The 9956-nt window shown below is 44.9% G+C and overlaps 1 pseudogene; it reads right to left on the reverse strand.

The window, feature by feature from the left end:
- Window positions 1-1076: 1076 nt before the first annotated feature.
- LOC101565075 lies at window positions 1077-2149 on the reverse strand (annotated as a pseudogene).
- Between the last annotated feature and the right edge of the window lie 7807 nt (window positions 2150-9956).

A 9956-nucleotide genomic window follows, 5' to 3' on the forward strand; every position in this document is an offset into this window, starting at 1 on the left:
TGATATCCTCCAGGGCACAGGATGGCCTCTCTAAGGGGATCATCGAAATGCCAAGACGCCCTGCTCTAGAGGGAGTACTGTAGTGAGGATTTGGATGCAGCATGAGCCACGGCCCTAGGAAGTGACCATCAGACCACAGCAAACACACTCCCTCCACCTCCAGCCCTCATGCATGGGTCAGGCCACTGCCTTGTGGAGCAGACATCCCAGTTCTCTGTGTTCCATAAAAATCCAATCAGCCGCTGGCAGTTCAAATTCCAGCTAATACAACTAAAACCTTAGACCTTTTCATCTTTAGTCTCTTCTGGTTTTGGTTTTTTTGGCAGAACCAGGCATTGACTCAGGCCCTTCCGCTTGCCAGGGAAGCGCTTATTCCACTGAGCCATCTCCCCGGCCCCATCTTTAGTCTCTTCTGAAAAAGCCATTACTTTCTCTCAGGGCCAGCACAACCCCAAATCCCACTGCCAGGAGGGCCATGGTGGCGGCAGCCCCTCCAAACAGCAGTATAGACTTGCCCTTGGGCCCAGGGAAGGCCTGCACCTCCCGGGCAGGGGATGACTCCCCACTGGGCCTCTCCTTCCTCCCAGGGGCCTCCTTTGCTCTTAGTGGTGCAGGGGACACTCCCTCATCCACTCCCTGAGGCTCCACAGCTACTGCTCTCACCTCTTCTCCTCCAAGCTCCACGAACAGAGATGTGGCAGGGCTGGCTTCCTCAACTGACATAATCTCCGTGTCAGGCTCCCTTGTCTGTGATGAAGAAGTGGCAGTGACATGCAGAAGCAAGGGAATGGGCGGGGGACACTGCTCGCAGCTTCCCTGGCTGGCAGGGCTGCAGCCCCAGCCACCTCCTCCACACCCTCAGGAATCTCTTCTTTCTCCACATGCACAATATCAGAGTTGGAAGAGTTGTTCTCACTCTTCTCTCCAGCTCCATTGCTATCCAAGCTTTTGATTTCTTCAGGATCCATTGCAACCTGCTGCCAGGACTTGGCCCAGAGACACTGGGAGGCTCTCTGTGTGCCAGCTCTGGCTCACTGACAGGGAAACAAGCAGGCTCTCTGACTGCCAAGAGATGGTTACAGCTGGAGACTCTGGGGGACTGACCTGTCCAGAGTTGTCTCCGGGAAGAATGTTCATGTCATTGCTATCTTCTGCAGCGATGCCAGGGCACTCCTCCTCCGACTCCAGACTGAAGCCAGTGCCCCAGCCACCTTGCTGAATGATGTACTCTGCTGCATGGTTCTCCAGATGTGTCACACCAAACTGAAGCAGTGCACTCAAAGGCTCTGTTACAGTTTGTGTAGCTGTCCCCCCAAAGCCTCACACAGTCATGAGGCAGCTTCTGGAGTTTGTGATTGATTACTGTGAGCGTGAATGCTGCACCCACCTTGGGGCAAGTAATTTGCATTATAATGTAAGGTAGGAAGCTAGCTGCTTGAGCTGCTGCTACCCCACCTTTTGTTTTCTTGCTCTTTGCTGCAGCCATGAAAAGCTTCTTTCTGCTATGTGCTGCTCTGCCTTGGAGCCAGCTGAATATGGACTGAAACCTCCAGTATCTGTGAGCTAAATAAACCTTTCTTTCCTTCATTTTGGGTGTCAGGTATTTGTCCCAATGAGAGAAGAGTAACTACGACAGGCTCCTGACCATGTCTTGTCAACTCCAAAAGCCTTCATTGTAGCAAAACCAGAGGCACCCAAATCTTATTCCAGCTGCTGGCATGAACTGCAGTCTCCAGTACACATTCTGAATATGCCTGATAGGTCACTGGCCAGCTGCGGAGCACTTGCAATGCTTTATGCAGAGGCTCTTTCAGGTCTTGGGGCACTCTTTCTCCAAGATGGGCCAAGCAATCTTCTATTGAACTTTCTGGGTTAGCAGGGCTGACCACAGGAGAAGTGTGATGACCAAAGCCTATGCTGGTGAAGGCTTCAGAAATTGCTTTGTCCAGGGATTTTGGCTCTTCTTCAATTTAAGATTTAACTTCTAATAAAACTTCTGGTTCCTGAGATTGGGATGCTACATCTAGTTGAACAGCTTGGGGTAAGGGGAGCTCTTGCTCCTACAGCTTCTCCTGAGAAAGGACTAGCTGAGAACAACATACTTTGTTTCATAGTGAAGTCCTAGTGGCACTGTAGAAGAAGACACCATTGATTTGCCCGGCAGAGTTCCCCAAAGGTCTTCTTACAGTTCTGTTAGACCTGACCCTGGCCCCTGCCCCAAAAGAGATGAAACAAGTGACAGTGGCAGCAGCTGCTTCTGATAGGGTACCCCAGCAGCAGTAGCTGCTTCCACCCCTCCTTTTATGCTATTGGCAACAGTCCTTAGGTGGGCCTTCCACCCCATGTTGACCCTTAGCCAACCCACCACAGGGACCACAGTAAGACCAAAGTGCAGCAAGATAAGCATTAAATCCTGACCTTCAAGCCCACAAGTTGTGACTTGACACTGAGTGGTTTGGGTTTCCCCAACCTGCAGCTGCTGGTGGTTAGAGACCCCACAGCTTCTCTCTTGGACTGGCTTTGCTCGCTCCTTGTACCTTTTCTCAGACAATCCACATTCCTAGCTTCTCCAATGTTCTGGGGTCTCCATAGTACCTCTGGCTCCATTCTCACAATGTCTTACCTTGCTTTCTCAGGGGCACTCTGCCTGGCTTTCCAGACCATCTTCTGAGAGCTGAGTAGAATCTTCCATGACCACATAACTCTTGAATCTCACATGCCTCTAAAACCAGCTCACTGATGACAACAAGGTCTGCTATCAACTAAGCCCAGGGCTCCTCTAATCACAGCCTAGGGGCCTTGGAGTGCCTGGATGGCTGAGCACAATGAAAGGAATCCCAGGAAGCCAATTCAACGTAATCTTTCCCATCAGCCCCAGGGCTCTCTTCTCAGAGCAAAGTCTTTTGCTTTTCCACTGCTGAGTCTGAAGTCAGTCTTCCAGATTCCTCTCACACCCTCAAGGCATCTTCTCTATTGGCCAACACAAAGTATTCAGTTTCTTTATAATGCCAATCTTTTTAGCAACCAAATTTTCCTCTGCTATATCTTTGCAGGCAGAGGTGCATTTTATTGGTGTTTCCTTCCTGGCATACTAAAAACTTTTCAAATCATTCAGCTGTACTCTTTGTTCTTGATTTTTTATATAAATCTGACCAAGAGTCCCTCACAGTACCCATACCACAGCCTGAATTTTGGGCTGCCTTGAAATTTTGTCCACCAAATTGATAAATCCATCCTTCTTTTTTTTTTTTTTTTCAAAGTTTTAAATCCATTCTTCTTAATCTCAGCCTCCTTCAAAGTCTGAGGTCAAGAGTCAGAAGTGCCTAAGTTTTCTCCCAGAGCATAACACACATGACCGAGAGTTCAACCACCAATGATGTCCTTCCCAGCTGAAAGCTCCTAAGTCTGGTCTTCCCTGCCTGTTATCAGCATTGTTCTGAGCTCTGACCAGAATGTCAAAACAAGCTTGGCTTATAGTATTCGATGGCTGCCTCTCCAGCTTGCATCCAAACTCCTCCTGAGAACCAGTTTCAAAATCTTTTTCTTTTAATTTTATGGGAAAAAAAAAAGAACAATACTTCATACCAAAATAATAGAATAACAATAGTGAATTGTGTATTGTCATCTTTAAAGTAATCACTGAGTATAAATTATGAGCTTAAAAATTTATCCATTCAGTATTAGCACAAACCTTACTTTTCAATGAATTAAGAGGCACTAGTTGTATAACTTGAGTTTTTTCCCCATTTCCCTTCCTTCCTTTCTCCTTTCCCCATCCTAATTTCTTTTTTCCTTTTGAACAATTTCTTCCCATTTCACAATATGTATTATACATTTTAGATCTTGTGTACTCTTTCAGTGTCTTACACTAGAGAGACAATACAATGTCTATGATATAGGAGAGTGAAACTCCCAATCTGAAAGATACCTGGGATAAATTCCTGTTCTCTAAAACTGATGAATTTTAGGAACAACAAATGTTAAGAGCAGAATATATTTATTGGGGGAAAGAAAGCTTCTGTCTGAGAGAGGGGAAGAAGGGAACCTAAGTGGGTTGCAAGGAATCTACCTTTTAAGGGTTGTATGGAACAAAACTATGAGGTGGGGCGGTCTAAGGTGGGAAATCTGGAAATTTGCTATTTTGGCATAAGGTGGGACAAAAACTATGGTCCACCAATAAGATTACAAGCATAACTGCTCAGGTAAAATTGGTTAAATCAGGATCAAATGGGGAAGAGTCCTGCAGCAAACATGAATACAGAACAGGGGCTTTTCCTGTACGGGATTGAGCTAGTGACTCTTTCTGGCTTTTTCAAGGTGATTGATACCTATTTAGAATATCAGTACCTGATGGCTATGCTAGGGAGGTATGTGGCTGCAGTTGTTCAATCTTTTGTCTTGAAGTCCAGCCCACAGTTTAGGTGCTGTCTCTTCCACAGTTGCAAGGCATCTCGCCTTCCGTATTGCGTGCTTTGAGGGCCGAGCCCTGTCTGACTGCCTGCAATATTTCTATGTAACTCAGCTGCCTATAACATTTACACATGACTCTGATTTATTTCACTTATGAGTCTGATCTCAATTTGTGTTGATTTACCAATGAAAGTCCCAAGTTTATCCTTCCTTATGGCAGAATAGTACTGCATTGCATAAAAGGATCACAGTGAACGGATTCCTTTTGTATCCATTCCTTTGTGGATGGGCATTAGGGTTATTTCCAAGATTTATTTATAACAAATTGTGCTGCTATAAACATGGATACACATATATCACCGTGGTATGGTGTTTTCTATTCTTCCAGATAGATACCTAGAAGGGGACTAGTTGGGTCTAATAGGACCTCTAATCCTAGTTTGTTTGTTTATTTCTTTGTTTAGAAATCTTGGCATTGATTTGCACAATGGTTCTACCAGTCTATACTCTCACTAACAGTGAAGAAGTGTTCCCCCCCCAACATTTCTCCAGCATCTGTTATTGATTGATTTTTTTATGATAGCTATTTTTCCTGAAGTGAGATATAAACTCAGTCTTGTTTTAATTTGCATTTCTCAAATGACCAATGATACTGAACATTTTTTATATATTTATTTGATATTTGCATTTCTTCATCTGTGAAGTATATATTTATCTCAAATGCTCATTTTTTGATTGGGTCTTTGAATTTGGGGGGCCTAATTTTGTTTCACATCTTTATATGTTCTAGATATAAGTCCTTTATCTCAGGGACAACAGGCTAAAAATTTTTTCTCACTCTGCAGGTTGCCTTTTTCACTCTCTTGGTGCTTTCCTTTGATGTGCAAAAGCTTTGAGATCCCAGTTGTTTATTCTGTGAAGTATTTCCTGTGTGGTGTGAGTTTTGTTCATGAACTCCGCCTTATACCTATAACTTCAAGATTTCTACCTACTGTATCTTTAGTAAGTTTAGTGTTTTCATTTTAGTATTTACATCTTTAATCCATTTTTATTTTATTTTAGTGCATGATGATAGGCACAGGTCTAACTTTAGCCTCCAGCACATGGAAAGCCAGTTTTTCCAGCACCATTTATTAAAGAGGTTATCTTTCTTTCTGTGAACATGTTTGGTCCCTTTGTCAAACATAAGGTGCCTGAGTGTTTTTGTAATTGCGTTTGCATTTTCTAATCTGTTCCATTGATCCTCAGGTGTGTTTCTTTTGTATCCAGTACCATGCTGATTTTCTCATAGCAGCTTTGTAGCATAATTTCAAGTCTGGAATTTTGATGACTTTTACCTTGCCCTTATTGTCCAGGCTTGCTTTTGCTATTCTAGATCTCTTCTGATTCCAAATTAGTTTTAGAAATGTCTTTCGGTACTTCTGTGGGGTATGCTATTGGTATTTTATCAGAATTGCATTAAATCTGTATAACAATTTTAGGAGCCAATTTTTTGGTCATTTTCACTAAATTGCTTATTGCTATCCATCACCAAGGGATATCTTTCTATTTGAGAATGAAACTCCCAGCCTGAAAGGTACCTGAGCCAAGTTCGTGTTCTCTAAAACCAAAGAAGGAATTTTAGGAACAACAGAGGTTAAGAGCAGAATATATTTATTGGGGGAAAGAAATTCCCCTGAGAGAGGGACAGAAGGGGGATCCAAGTGGGTTGCCCATGAATCTGCAATTTCTAGGGATTTTTATAAAGCAAAACCATGTAATGAGTCAGGCCTAAGATGGAGAACATGGGAACTCACTTAGGTGGGCATGGGTTGGGACAAAACTGTGGTCAACCAATAAAGTTACAAGCACCACTGCTCAGATAAAATTGATTAAATTCAGGGCCAAATGAAGCAGTCCCATAGCAGGCAGGCATGGATATGAACAGGGTCTCTCCCTGTTGGGGTATGGGTTATGGGTTAGTGACTCTTTCTGGTTTTATAAGGTGATTGATACCTATTTAGAATATCAATCCCTAATGCCCATCCCTAAAGAAGTGTGTGGTTGCATCTGTTTGCTCTTTTGTCTTGAGGTCTGGCCCATAGCAGAAGTGTCTGTCTCTTCCAAAGTTGCAAAGTCACTTTGTCTTTCATATTGTCTCCTTGAGGGCCTAGACCTGACTGAATGCCTATAATATTTCTGTCTAACTTAGCTCCCTATAACAATAGCTTTCTATTTTCTGATATCTTCTTCAATCTCTTTTTTCAGAGAACTGTAATTTGCAATGTATAGATCTTTTACTTCCTTTGTTAGATTGATTTCTAAGTATTTTATTTGGGGAGTACTACTGTGAAGAGTGTGATTTCCCTAATTTCTCTCTCAGTGAATTTATTATTTGTGGACAGGAATGCTATTGATTGCTGAGAGTTTACACTTATCCAGCTACACTACTGAATTTGGTTATTAAATCTACAAGTCTTTTGGTGGAGTTTTGGGGGTCTTCTATGTAGATATCATATCATCCACAAATGATAATTTAGCTTCTTCCTTTCCTATCCTTAATCCTTTTATTTCTTTCTCTTGTCTAATTTCTCAGAGTGTTTCCAGAACTATATTAAATAGGCATGGTGACTATGGACATCCTCATCTCATTCCTGATTTTAGAGTGAAAACTTTCAGTTTTTGACCATTTAATATATTAACTATTGGTGTGTCATAGACGACTTTTATCAGATGAAAACAAAGACCCTCTATTCCAACTTCCTATCGGGCTTTTATAGGTGTTGGACTTTGTTAAATACTTTTTCTGCAGCTATTGAGATGATCACGTGGTTTTTGTTTTTTGCTCTGTTAATATGGTGTATCACATTGCTTGATTTGCCTATGTTGAACTATCCCTGCATCCCTGGAAGGAATCCCACTTGGTCATGGTGTATAACCGTCTTAATGACTTGCTGCCTTCTATTTGCCAGTATTTTACTGAGCATTTTTGAATGGTATGTTCATTAGGGAGACTGGCCCATATTTTCTTTTTTGGTTAGGTCTTTTCCTGGTTTTGGTATCAGGGTAATGCTTGCTCCCAGAAATGATTGTGGAAGTATTGTTTCCCTTTCAATTTTATTTCATAAAGAGTTTCAACATTGAAGGCATTAGTTCTTCTTCAAAGTTTTTTAGAATTCAATAGTGAATCCATCAGGACCTAGGCTTTTGTTTGTTGGTACATTTTTAATTACATTTTCAATTTTATTGACTCATATAGGGTTATTTAGAATTTTTATATTTCCTGATTCAATTTTAGCAAATCATATGGGTCAAGAAATCTGTCCATTTCTTCTGTTTTCCATCTTATTCAAGTACAGGTTCTCAAAGTAAGTATTGATCATCTTCTGTAAAATCTTCTGAACCACATGGCCAGGTAACATCATAGCACCAACCCCACTTCCATGGCACCAGAATCTGCCTTAGTTACTTTCCTCAACATTGAAATGCAGTATCTGAGGCTGCAAGTGTCACTAAATGCACAGAGTTGGAAAAGATGAACACAATCAGCTCTTTTCGCGTGATGCCATCCCCAGGTGTGTAGATTGAACCCTAGGGAGGGGTCAGAGAGGGGTGAAAGTACTGTGCCGGTTACGGCCGTGTGTGCTTGTAACTGTAACTGTGTATAACGATATTCAGAAAAATGTCCAGACTGTACTTGACAGGTGACTTAAAGGATATTTTAGGAATTTTTCAACATTCTGCTTAGTTGTATAGTTCTCTCCTGACATGGAAACCTAACGCCCCCACGATCTGCTCTCCCCGCAAGCGCTGACGTCAGCAGGTGAGTGTCCCTCAGGTTGTCCGAGCGGGTAGAGTGGCAGGTGGGGAGCCAGACCTCAACCTGAGTCTTTCCTCTGGCGCGAGGACCCCGCGGCTTGGAGAGCTCGGCCTGGACCCAAGGATTCGGGGTCTGGGCCCCAGTGGCTGTGGTTCCGCAGGCAGAGCACACCCGGCAGTCTGCACCCTCGGGATGTTTGCAGCGGAAGTGAAAGGAAGTTGTGAGTCTCGTGACACTCTTGCAGAGGCTCCGCTTGGTCTGCGCGGCCTCGCCCTCCGTCTGTCCCATGCAAAGGTGAGGACAGCAGTCCTTGCGTGTGCGTGAGCGAGCGAACTGCGCACAGCCAGGCCTAGGACGCTCTTTTTTCCCTGTACTCTTGCGTTCCCCCGGCTCGGCCCCAGGGCCGTCTGGGCGGCGCTGCATGCAGTGTCTTTGTGAAACAAGAGATGGCGCTGCTGTCCAAGAAGCAGGAAGAGGGAAAGAATGTGAGTTCTGGGAGCGCGGGTTGGCTAGGGTCCTGTGGGCCAGAACTGGACTGGGGAGAGGGCCAAGCTTCTGGATGGTTTGTTTCTGAGGGCTTTCCCAGAGGCATAACCAAGCCCCAGCACTTTCACACCTGATGTACCTGAACCCCCACAGTTGCGCTACAGATCCTACCACCAGGAGTAATTCTTGCACGGGCTCATACTGCCCTCAGCCCTTCTCCACCCATCATCCCCTTCCACCTTAGGACAGCCATAAGGAGATATGACAATATGGTCTCCTAGTGCCAGTGAGGAAACGGAGACACTGAGAGAATAACTGACTTGCCCAAGACCACACAGCCAGAGCGCGGGAGATGGGTTTTAACTGCACTCTTACTCTGAGCCATGGCTGCTCCCTGGCTGCTGAGACAGGCACACGGCTGTGCATCAACACGTCCTGTCACCCCACCACTCGCCCGGAGCCCCCACACACACCCTCAGCTGGCCCTGTGTCACCTTCTCTCGCCACCTTGGAAGCTATGCCTTGGGAGGGGAGGCTCCTCCGGAAAGGATCAAGCTGGTCACTCCCTTTTCCCAAGAGACCCCCCCCCTTCCTGCAGCTCTCAGAGGTCACAGGGGACTTCTTCCATTGCAGGGTCACTGCACAGGGGCAGGGTGCAGCCAATAGGGCAGCAGGGATGAAGCAAAGAGGCCAGCAGAAGACCATGGCAAGAACTCAGGTGTTGAGGATCCAGGTGAGTGAATATGCAGTGGCTAGGGACTGCCAGTGCACTTGGAGGGATTTAGACTCCCCATATGTTTTAAAGGACGGACTGATGGGATTCGATGAACTTCGTGAGCATGAGAGGAATTGCCGTCATAAGTGATAAATTCCATTGCATATCATGTCTTAAGCTATTAGTTATCAGATTAACCTAACCCTAGTGGTTCAAGACTACAGCAAACACATGTGTCTCAAAGCCTTCCCAGGATCGGGGATGCTTCCCTGAGGCTGTGGTCACCCTCAGGCTTGATGAGGTTGGAAGGCTGGCCACCAGGTCACTTATACACAAAGTGCTCCTCACGGTATAATGCCGCCCTCCTGCAGAGCCAGCAAACAAGAAAATCGATGAGATACAAGCCGCATCGCCATCCCTCCTCTCACTGCAGAAGTCACATTCTGCCACTGCTAAAGTGTCCCAAGGCCTCTGTTCAGCGTGGGGGTCAGGGGCAGTGTGAACTGCGGGAGGTACAGTTCGGCAGAAGCCAGCTTGGAACAATCT

This window comes from Octodon degus, unplaced genomic scaffold, assembly GCF_000260255.1.
Source record: "Octodon degus isolate 3935 unplaced genomic scaffold, OctDeg1.0 scaffold00037, whole genome shotgun sequence".
Lineage (NCBI taxonomy): Eukaryota > Metazoa > Chordata > Mammalia > Rodentia > Octodontidae > Octodon > Octodon degus.